The sequence below is a fragment of the Trachypithecus francoisi genome, unplaced genomic scaffold (assembly GCF_009764315.1).
Source record: "Trachypithecus francoisi isolate TF-2019V2 unplaced genomic scaffold, Tfra_2.0 Lachesis_group17, whole genome shotgun sequence".
Classification (NCBI taxonomy): domain Eukaryota; kingdom Metazoa; phylum Chordata; class Mammalia; order Primates; family Cercopithecidae; genus Trachypithecus; species Trachypithecus francoisi.
Window position 1 is genome coordinate 12,710,362 of NW_022681462.1, and position 9,731 is coordinate 12,720,092.

The 9,731-nt window shown below is 45.8% G+C and overlaps 1 long non-coding RNA gene across 3 annotated transcripts; it reads left to right on the top strand.

Annotated features, from left to right (window-relative positions):
* LOC117099713 lies at window positions 1-9,529 on the top strand. Of its 3 annotated transcripts, none has more exons than XR_004443967.1 (4): window positions 1-3,855; window positions 7,916-8,580; window positions 8,976-9,062; window positions 9,474-9,529. It is a non-coding gene; the product is annotated as an uncharacterized LOC117099713 (long non-coding RNA). The 3 variants fall into 3 exon arrangements; XR_004443966.1 differs by lacking the exon at window positions 9,474-9,529 and having other exon boundaries at window positions 7,916-8,050; window positions 8,411-8,580; window positions 8,976-9,423; XR_004443965.1 differs by lacking the exon at window positions 9,474-9,529 and having other exon boundaries at window positions 8,976-9,423.
* The last annotated feature ends 202 nt before the right edge of the window (window positions 9,530-9,731 follow it).

A 9,731-nucleotide genomic window follows, 5' to 3' on the forward strand; every position in this document is an offset into this window, starting at 1 on the left:
CACCTCGCCCTCCCAAAGTGCTGGAATTACAGGCTTGAGCCACCGCGCCCGGCCGACAATCTAGTCAGATTTCTTACAAGGCCTCTGGCTTTCCCCAGAACAAGAGACAAAGATGGAAACTAAGGCTGCTTCTGACTTAGCCTTGGGAGTCTTACAGCATGACTTTTAGGTCCTATTTATTAAGCAAGTTGCTGAGGCCATTCCAGATACAAGGGGAGAAGGATTAGACACTACCCTGCAAGGGGTGGTATAGGGAAGTTTTTATGGCCATCTTTAATTACTACATTGTACATCCTAGATCTGTGGATTCATGTTGTTCGTCAGTTCTAGAAAACTTGTAGCCATCAGATGTTGCTCTTTTTTCCATTTTTCTGCTTTTTCTTTCTGGGTCTCCAGTTAGATATCTAAGACTTTCTTCTTTGAGCCTTCAAATCTCTTCTTTCATGTTTTTATCTCCTTGTCTTTGTGCTAAATTATGGGTGAGTTTGTTGGTTCATGAGTTTTTCTTTTCTCTGACATTTTACCACAATATTTCAAACGTATGGCCAAGTTGAAAGACCTTTACAATGAACAACCAATATCTACTACCTACATTCTACCATTAATATTTTACTTACTTCGTATCTATATATTCATCTTATTTTTTGATGTATTTCAGGTAAATTGCTGACATCGGTATCCATTGAGCTTTATTTCAATTTTGCATTTCTAGAAGTTCATGTGTTTTCTAATCTGCCTATTCCTAGTAGTGTTTTTTATTTTGATTATATTCTTTATTTCTTTAAACTTTTCTCATGTAACTGTCTTCTTTATCTTAAAATTCTAGTAAGTCCTTGGATATAAATTGTTTTTTGTTGTTTTTTGCTAAAAATGCTTTACTCTTGATCTTAATCTATACAGCCCTGTCTGTTTGGAAGATATAAAGGAAGACAGCGAGAGAGAGGAGGCAACTTGGTGGTTTCTGAGAACACAGTCGTCAAGGTTGTAATATGGCATCATTATTGTTAGTCCTCACACTGTCTACTAGCTATTTAAATGAGAACAGAAGTTAGAAATTCAGTTTCTCAGTTACACTAGCCACATTTCATGTTCTCAATAGCCACATGTGTCTAGTGGCTACTGTATTGAGCAGGGCAGATTAGAGTAACATCCATCATTTATATACATGGCATGACCATATTTAAATAAAACTGTAGTTACGAAAAACAGGCAGCAGCTGGATTTGTTTCACGAGCTGTAGTTTGCAGATCCCAGCTCTAGGCCTAAACTGTCATGCTTTCCTTTGAAGAGGACTTGCTTTTGCTTGTAGCTTGGTGAGTACCAAACTAGAAGCACACCAGCCCTCCAGGGCTCTCCTCAGGGCAAGAGTCCCAGATTTGTGTCCTCATTTTCTTGCCGTCCCAGGGCTTAGTGTCTACAAGTACCCTCAGGGCAATGTGGCTCTTAGCAAGTTCTTGCTGTTCTAATCCCATCATGGTTGTCTCTGGAGGGTAAGGTGGGGAGAGGGTCCATAGAGACCTCGTTTGCAAATAAAACATTTTGTGTACCAGAGGTAGATGTTCTCTCTTACATTATTTTCCTTCTCACCTCTGGTTAAACTTGGCAGTTATGTCTTCTTCAGGAGAATTGAATAAAACTTTCAGTCTCTCTAGGAAGTTAAAGCTGTGCACAGCTTTCTTCATGATGTTCCGATTCAGCACTGTATCTGATGTCTGGGGATTCCTTCGTGGAGTGTTGAGATCTGTACTCACTGGAGGGCAGAGATGAGATCATACAGAGCCTAGATGTGGGCCTTGCCTGTTCTCTCCAAGCTGCCAATGCCAGGATTAGTAGCACTGAAAGCCAAGGTGAGAGGCTTCAGATAACTCAGATGGGGAAGGGTTAAGAAGGATGGCCAATGATAGATGGATGAGGGGGTCTCTATTAACCCACATACCACCCTCTGAGAGCTCTGCATCAGGATGGCAGAAGGCCCCTTAAGAGCCTGTTGGGGACCTTGCCATGTGTTCCAAGTGTCATTTATTTTCCTGCTTGCTGATAAGCCATGGGTTGGATTAGCTTGCTCCTCTTATCACCTTCCCAGGTCTGGGTCAGTGAAGGAAATGAGATCTTGGCCCCTGAGATCTCTGCCCCTGTGTTCTGGAGCAGAGGCTGGAGATGCTGTAAGATCACTCTCCATCCAGCAGGCACTTGAAGGTGCTTGTTGGCAAGTGGGAGACAAGAGCCAGTCCCTGCCATCAAGAAGTGGAGGGTTAGAGACAAACCAATGACAGCCAAATGCAGCGTGACTAATGCCATGCATGACAACTTTCAGGATACAAGTATTTGCAGGGTACTGAGGGCCACCAGAGAAGGGAGGAATTATGGGGAAGTAGAAGAGAAGCCTGTAGGGCTGGTGACATGAGCTGAGCACCTTCTGAGAAGCCAGCAGCTCTGTTCCATAAGTGTAACTTAAGGCGAGTCTTATGCTAACTTGGGGTTAAATAGGTGGCATTGATTGTGCCCTTCTATGACTCAACTGAGTCTTGTACTAACCTGGTTCCTTCATCTCTCTCCTGTCTCTTCCATCCTTGACCCACTGAGATGAGACAAAACCTCAGGGTAGTGTATGTTCCAATCAGAAGGTGCCATGTGGTTTTGAAGGATCCATTAGGGGAGCTGCCACGGAATCGATTCAGCCGCCTGCCAAACATCTGGTACAACTGGGTCATCTGGGATGGGCGAGAAACATTGTCGTTTACATCCAAGGGTTTGATGGCCATGAGGACTGTGCCGAGAGCCAGGACAAGCTCATCTTCCATGGGGTTTCCCCGACTGTGGAGAAGAAGGTCTCACATGCATGTGGACACTGGGGAAGTCAGATGTTTCCTTCAGGGCCACTGGCTGTCAGCGTGGTGCTGCTTTCCATAAGATTGACCTCAAGACCCACCAGCGCTGCATTCCAAGGCCAATACTGTGCCTTTGCTGAGGCCAAGAGAGAATCCCCCATGAGCTTTGGTATGAGCAGCTTCTCTCTGTTCTGCCCCAGAGTTTCCATTAGGAACCATCTCAGATCCAAGTGTCGCCCATATGGGAAACAGAAGGGCAGAGGCTGGGGGGCCCTCTCAAATGGGGAATGAGGAAGCCTCAGAGGATAGAGGGGAGGCCTACAGCATCTGATCCCTCTCTTCCTTCTACCCACTGGAAAAGAAGATCCTTTGTTAATGGATGAAACCTTAGTAGCCCCAAGGCTGCAGTTAAGCAAGACATGGGATGGAGTACAAGGTCTAACAAAAACCCTGCTCACTACTGCTTTCCCCAGACCGAAGGCTAAACCCATGCAGGATGGCTTGGTGAATCATCTGCTGCCAGCCCCTTCAGAATGGCCCTCCATTCTGCTCTCTGCTCTTTACACATAATCAGGAGAGAGTGCTGGGATCCAGAGTTGCCCTTGAAGAGAGGGATGGAAAAGTGGCTCAGACATGGGAGGGGGTGACCAAAAGAGAAAGTCCGGACTCCTCACCTGCCCTCTGGGAGATCAGATCTCTCCAAGAGGAGACCCTGGATTTGGAAAGTGCTCAGGAAGGCAGTATTGAGCACCAAACCACCCAGAACCCTCCACCTGCTGGCAGCAGCTAGGCCAAACTCTTGGGTTTGAAGAGTGAGAGTGCTGAGCACCAGGCTACTCTCTGGCTTTGGAACCTCCCCACTGGGCCACAGATAATCCCTCAGCAGGCACTGTTGGAGGCCATACCCTTGTCCCAGCACCAGAGCTCCAGGAAGACCAGGACATGAGGCATAAATTCACGGTGCTTCATCTCCCTGCTGGGGGACTGAAGATCACGACCATTAATGGCCTTCTCATCTCAACCTCAGGTAAGGGCAATGGCCAGTGGGAAGGCCTGGACCCAAGGAACTGGCATGCTGTTAAGCATGAATGTGGAAAGGTTACCTAAGTGCATAAGACTGTTCTTGTGTTGCTATAAAGCAACACAAGAAATAACTGTCTGGGCACAGTGGCTCACACCTGTAATCCCAGCACTTTGGGAGGCCAAGGCAGGAGGATCACTCGAGCCCAGGAGTTTGAAACCAGCCTGGGCCACATGGTAAAACCCTGTTTCCACAAATAATATAAAAATTAGACAGGTGTGGTGGCACATGCCTGTAGTCCCAGCTACTAGGGAGGCTGAGGTGAGAGAATTGCTTGAGGCCAGGAGGTTGAGGCTGCAATGAGCCAACACTGCATCACTCACTCTAGCCTATGTGACAGAGTGAGGCCCTGTCTCAAAAAATAAAAAACAAAATCACTGAGACTCACTAATTGATAAGAGGTTTAATTGGCTGGCTTGCAGTTCTGCAGGCTTTACAGGAAGTATGGTGTTGGCATCTATCTGCTCAGCTTCTAGAGAGGCCTTGGGAAGCTTTTACTCATGGGAGAAGGTGAAGAGGGGGCAGGCACATCAGATGATAAAGGCAGGAGCCAGAGAGAATTGGGGGTTGAGGAGAGGTGCCATACACTTAAACGACCAGATCTCAAGCGAATTCACTCACTATCTCAAGGATGGCACTAAGAGGATGGTGCTAAACCATTCATGAGAAACCTGCCCCCATGATCTGATCACCTCCCACCAGGCCCCACCTGCAACACTGGGGATTTACATGTCAACATGACATCTGGGTGAGGACACAGATCCAAACCATATCACCAAGTGCTGATACGTCAAACCGTTTTCAGTGCTGTCTTGCATTGTGGCGGGCCTGGGAGAATTCAGACTGAAGTTTGCCCTTGTCTTCCCTTTATCAAGACTTACTTGTGGCCCTCACTACGTCTAGCTTCCCAGATCACCTAACTTGTTAGTAGCTCTTCTCTTGTCCAGTCTTTTTCATCCTGCAGGTCTCTGCTCAGATGCCACCAACAGTCACTGCCACATCATCCTCTTTCATTCTTTCAGAGCACTTACTGCTGTCAGTGACTTTTTTTTTTTTTTTTTTTTTTTTTTTTTTTTTTTAAGAAAGGGTCTCCCTCTGTCACCCAGGTTGGAGTGCAGTGGTGTGATCATGGTTCACTGCAGCCTTGACATCCTGGGCTCAAGTGCTCTTCCCACTTCAGCCTCTCAAGTAGCTGGGACAACAGGTGCACGCCACCACACTTGACTAATTTTTGTATTTTTAGTAGAGATGGGGTTTCACCACGTTGCCCAGGCTGGTCTTGAACTCCTGCACTGAAACAATCCACCCACTTTGGCCTCCTGAAGTGCTAGGATTACGGGTGTGAGCCACCGTGACCAGCCGTTGGTGACTTTTCTTGTCTCTCTCAGTGGAATGCAAGTGTCATGAGGACAGGTTCCTTGCCATCTGACTTTTCCCTGGTGTATCCTCAGGAACCAGCAAGGGACTTGGCACATAGCATATAGCTGTTGAATGAATGTTACCTCTTCTTCTAGTATCTTCCTATGAGGCACTTCAGGAAATACAACTCAACTGAATACTTGCCTATGACTTTACTCTTCATGGAATCCTGGTGAGGGAGGGCTTTGAGTGAGAAGGGTCTTAAAGAATGCTCTAGAGGTATTTTCTCAGTTCCACAGGCTTTGTTTCTCTCTTTGCATCAGTGGAGCTCCACTGGGGTAATGACTGGCAGATATTCCCTCCCAAATGCCATACAGGAAATTGGGTAGGTTTCTCCCTGTCTTTTGACTGCTGTAGCCCCACTCTGCCAAAATACTGGGTTTTAGAATCCTGTGAGGATTATGTTAAACTTTTCCCCTCAGTACTCATGTTCTGAAGTTGGTAGGTTAAGAAGGCTAGTGGAGCCCATGAAGCTGATTCTGCTCCAGATAAGTAAATGCGTATCCTGGGCCCTCCTTGAGTTTTGGGGAGAGGTGGGAGTTCCTGCATGGAGGCGACCATTGAAAAGCCTGGCAAGCCCTGCCATTGTGACCTGGTGTTTTGTATCTGCTGGGCGCTCGGTAGGGAGTCACCTTCCCATGCCGTGCAGAGCAAAAAACACAATGGTAGCAACTTAGTAACTTTCTAAATAAGTCACCACTATTTGTTTCTGGCCATGCCTCCTATGGGAGCAATGACTGCACTTCTACGCTTCAGCTTTTGCGGGGAGTTTCTCATTCCTGGGCCTCAGGCTGGAACGAACCAGTTTCACTCAGCGGAAAGCTGTTCCCAGGGAAAACCATGAACTTGATGGCAGGGCTGCTCAAAAGCTTAGTTTATCTGGAGTGTATCTTTCTCCCTCCCTTTGATCACCCTCCCCAGCTCTGAGTTTCCAAACTTACACGTTAGGCAGCAGTGGCTTGTGAAGATGAGAATAGTCCCTGTCCTTACTATAGCTTCTAAAAACATGGTTGTCTAGGAGCTTGTGAGTGGGATGAGGTCTTCTTGCTGCTTCATCAGATAATGGTTGAGCCTTTGTAATCCTAAATATTTTCATTTCAAATAAAGTTGTTAAGCCCAATCAGAAAAAAGAGGGAATAAAAAGTGTTGGGTAAGTGTAAGCTCTTAAGAGATACTGGGAGCTCTGGAGGGATCTAGGGGAGACTCCCACTTCTTTCTGGAGTTCATATATTTATTTTAGAGACAGGGTCTCATTCTGTCACTCAGGCTGGAGTACAGTGGCATAATCACAGCTCACTGCAGTCTCAAACTCCTGGGCTCAAGTGATCCTTCCACCTCAGCTTCTCAAGTAGCTGGGACTACAGGCCCACACCACCATGGCCGGCTAATAATAATAATAATTTTAAAAATTACAGAGATGAGGGCTCCTATGTTACCCAGGGTGGTCTCGAACTCCTGGCCTCAAATGATCCTCCTGCTTCAGCCTCCTAAAGTGCTGAGTTTACAGGCATGAGCCACTGCAACTGGCCACTTTTCTGGAGTTTAATAATGGAGTTATGTCAGAATATGCTAAGTTATGGTGTGGTTTCAAGAGCAACCCAGCCTTCTCACTCAGGCCACAGTCCATGCGTGCAGCAGGTGGGCTCTGCTCATTGCAGTCCCCTGGGCACCAGCCTGATGGTTATGTTACCTGGCCTGAGGGGAAGCACTCTGAGGGGTCTTTGCGCTGGCAGTTAGATGCTCTGGACAGAAATGACAGTCACTGGCTGGAAGTGATCTCACAACCATGCCCAAACACGAGAGTTGTGAAGGACTATTTTCTCATGTCTATAGGGGAAAGAGCTGGAAGTATTTGAACAGTTTCAGAATCAGCAACAGGAGTTGACTGTGTTGGCCATTAGGGCTTCAGTTCAAACTGATGTCAGACTTTTAATCATTTAGTGGGCTTGAAGGCCACAAAAGCAGGGTTTCCTAGCCTTGTTCTCCTGTTCCGGCCGAGAGAAATTGTCTCAGTTTATTTTAGAAAAAGCCCTTTTTAGCCACTGTAGTATCAAGAGGCAGCTTTGGAGGATGGATGGTAATTTGAGATTAGGAGCTGGGATCTGGTATTGTAGGCATGGGTGCTTCAGAATTACTTGGGGAATACAACCTGGGGTTTTCTTAATAGGAGTAGAAACAGCAGGTCAAGGGAGGGGTAAGTACCCCTTTATTTTGGCATAGTCATATCCTACCTGATGCAACTGTTCCAAGCACCATACTTTGAAGGCAGCTTTGTCAAGCTGGAACCCAAGGAGGGTTGCCAGGGGAGTTGGGAGTCTTGGGAGTTGGAAGGGATTACTTGGTAGCTGCTCTAAGTATTTGAAGAGGTGTCAGAAGTTTTCTCCTTACTGGTAAGGAATTTACCTGTTTGTAGTGAGATGAATTGGACTCCATTGTAGGTGGTATACTCACTACTCTAAGTGATCAAAGAAGCTGGAGAAGGGATTTGACCCTTCCAAGTGTAGAGAGAAAGAGTGGTTGCCATGGGTGATTCCTCAGGTCCCATCCGCCTCTGTCATCATATTTCTATGATTCTGTTTTTTCTCAGAAATAAACCTTTCCTCACGGGACAGAGTGAATGCCAGTTGAGACCTCACTAATATAAAGACACGGCTGCTCACAAATGTTCCACTGTGAATCCCTCAGGAGTCCTGAAATTGGTGGTAGGATCTCCATTTTACAGGTGAGGTGACTGAGGTTGAGAATGAAGAAAGCCAGGCACCCGTGCAGTCTTACAAGGTATTGTAGCTAAAAGTGGAGTCTGGAGCCACATACGGGCTCTGCAGCTTTCTAGCTATGCGACCTTGGGTAACGTCTCAGTCTAGTCTCTGCAAAATGGAAATGATAGTACCTCATAGGGTTGTGAAGATTAACGAGTTTATAGGCAGCATATTGAACACAGCAGTATCTTAGCACAGAATGTGAGCTACATATGCTTCATGTATTTACTACTACAATCATGATCAATGTCTGAACTAAGTTTAAGATACTATAGGCAAGCAAAACTAACTTCTCTTTCCCTTTCTTCTGTCTCCCAATGTAGATGCAACAACATTTTCCTCACTTCCTGGAAATGGCTCCGTTCTAGCATTTCAACATTATCCAGGAAGTAAGATTTCTTTACTGGAGAATACCAGATACATTCCCAATCTGTTGATCACATTTAGAGACCTGAATTTCCTAAACCCATCTTAAACTGATGGCAGAAAGTAGGTGTGTACTCAGGATGCAAAGTATGCTCTTTGGTCATGTCAGGAAATGGACAAAATCAACCTTTTTGATCCAGATTTCAAGCTATATACTCTCCCAACTTTACAAACACACAAATTCAATATGTTTTTAGTCATTTTTAGTGTATTATGTCTAAGGTTTTGTATTTCTCAGGCTTAATCTGAATAACAACATTACCCAGGGGCCATTGTCTCCATAATCCATTCCCAAGTCTAGTATAAACTTAAACATAAAGCACGTTCTCATCTTGCATTGAGGTCAATTTGAGGGTAAAAATCCCAACGGGGGCATGTGATACTGAAGCACTATTGGGATGCTTTGTTGATGGGGCTTTTTTTTTTTTTTCTCCCTGTCTTCCACAAATGTCTTGGTGACAGTGATGATTAAGTCAGAGCATCTCAAAGAGTCTGAGTGTTGAATCTTCCGAAGTGTTCGAATCTGTGGTAAGGGAAATGAAGCAAAAGGTAAGTTGAGGGTTGGACTGTGTACTGTTGGACTCTTGTTCTTAAGCAGTCCCTTGTGGGCATATCAGTTCCTGCCCCTGCACAGGCATGTGTACACACACTCACATGCACACACACTCCTGGCTTTTGGTTTTTTCCTGGGTGAGAAACTGTTCTTTACACCTTGACTTGCTGATCTGTCTTCTACCAGGGATCCAGGAACATTACTAAGGGGCAATGGGACTTGGGGTGGGGGTAACAGACTGGGATTGAGGTGATTAGATTCTAGTCTCAGATGAGTCCCTAATAGGGTTTTGGACAAAATCGCCATTCTAAATTTCTTTTCTTAGCTTTATAAAGTCCACATGTAAGGTTTTTTGTCTGTTTGTTTGTTTGTTTGTTTTGAGATGGAGTTTCACTCTTGTTGCCCAGGCTGGAGTGCAATGGCACAATCTTGGCTCACCATAACCTCCGCCTTCTGAGTTCAAGCGACTCTCCTGCCTCAGTCTCCCTAGTAGCTGGGATTACAGGTATGCGCCACCACTGCTGGCTAATTTTGTATTTTTAGTAGAGATGGGGTTTCTCCACGTTGGTCAGGCTGGTCTTGAACTCCTAATGTCAGGTGATCACCCGCCTCGACCTCCCAAAGTGCTGGGATTACAGGCATGAGCCGCCATGCTCGGCCCACAT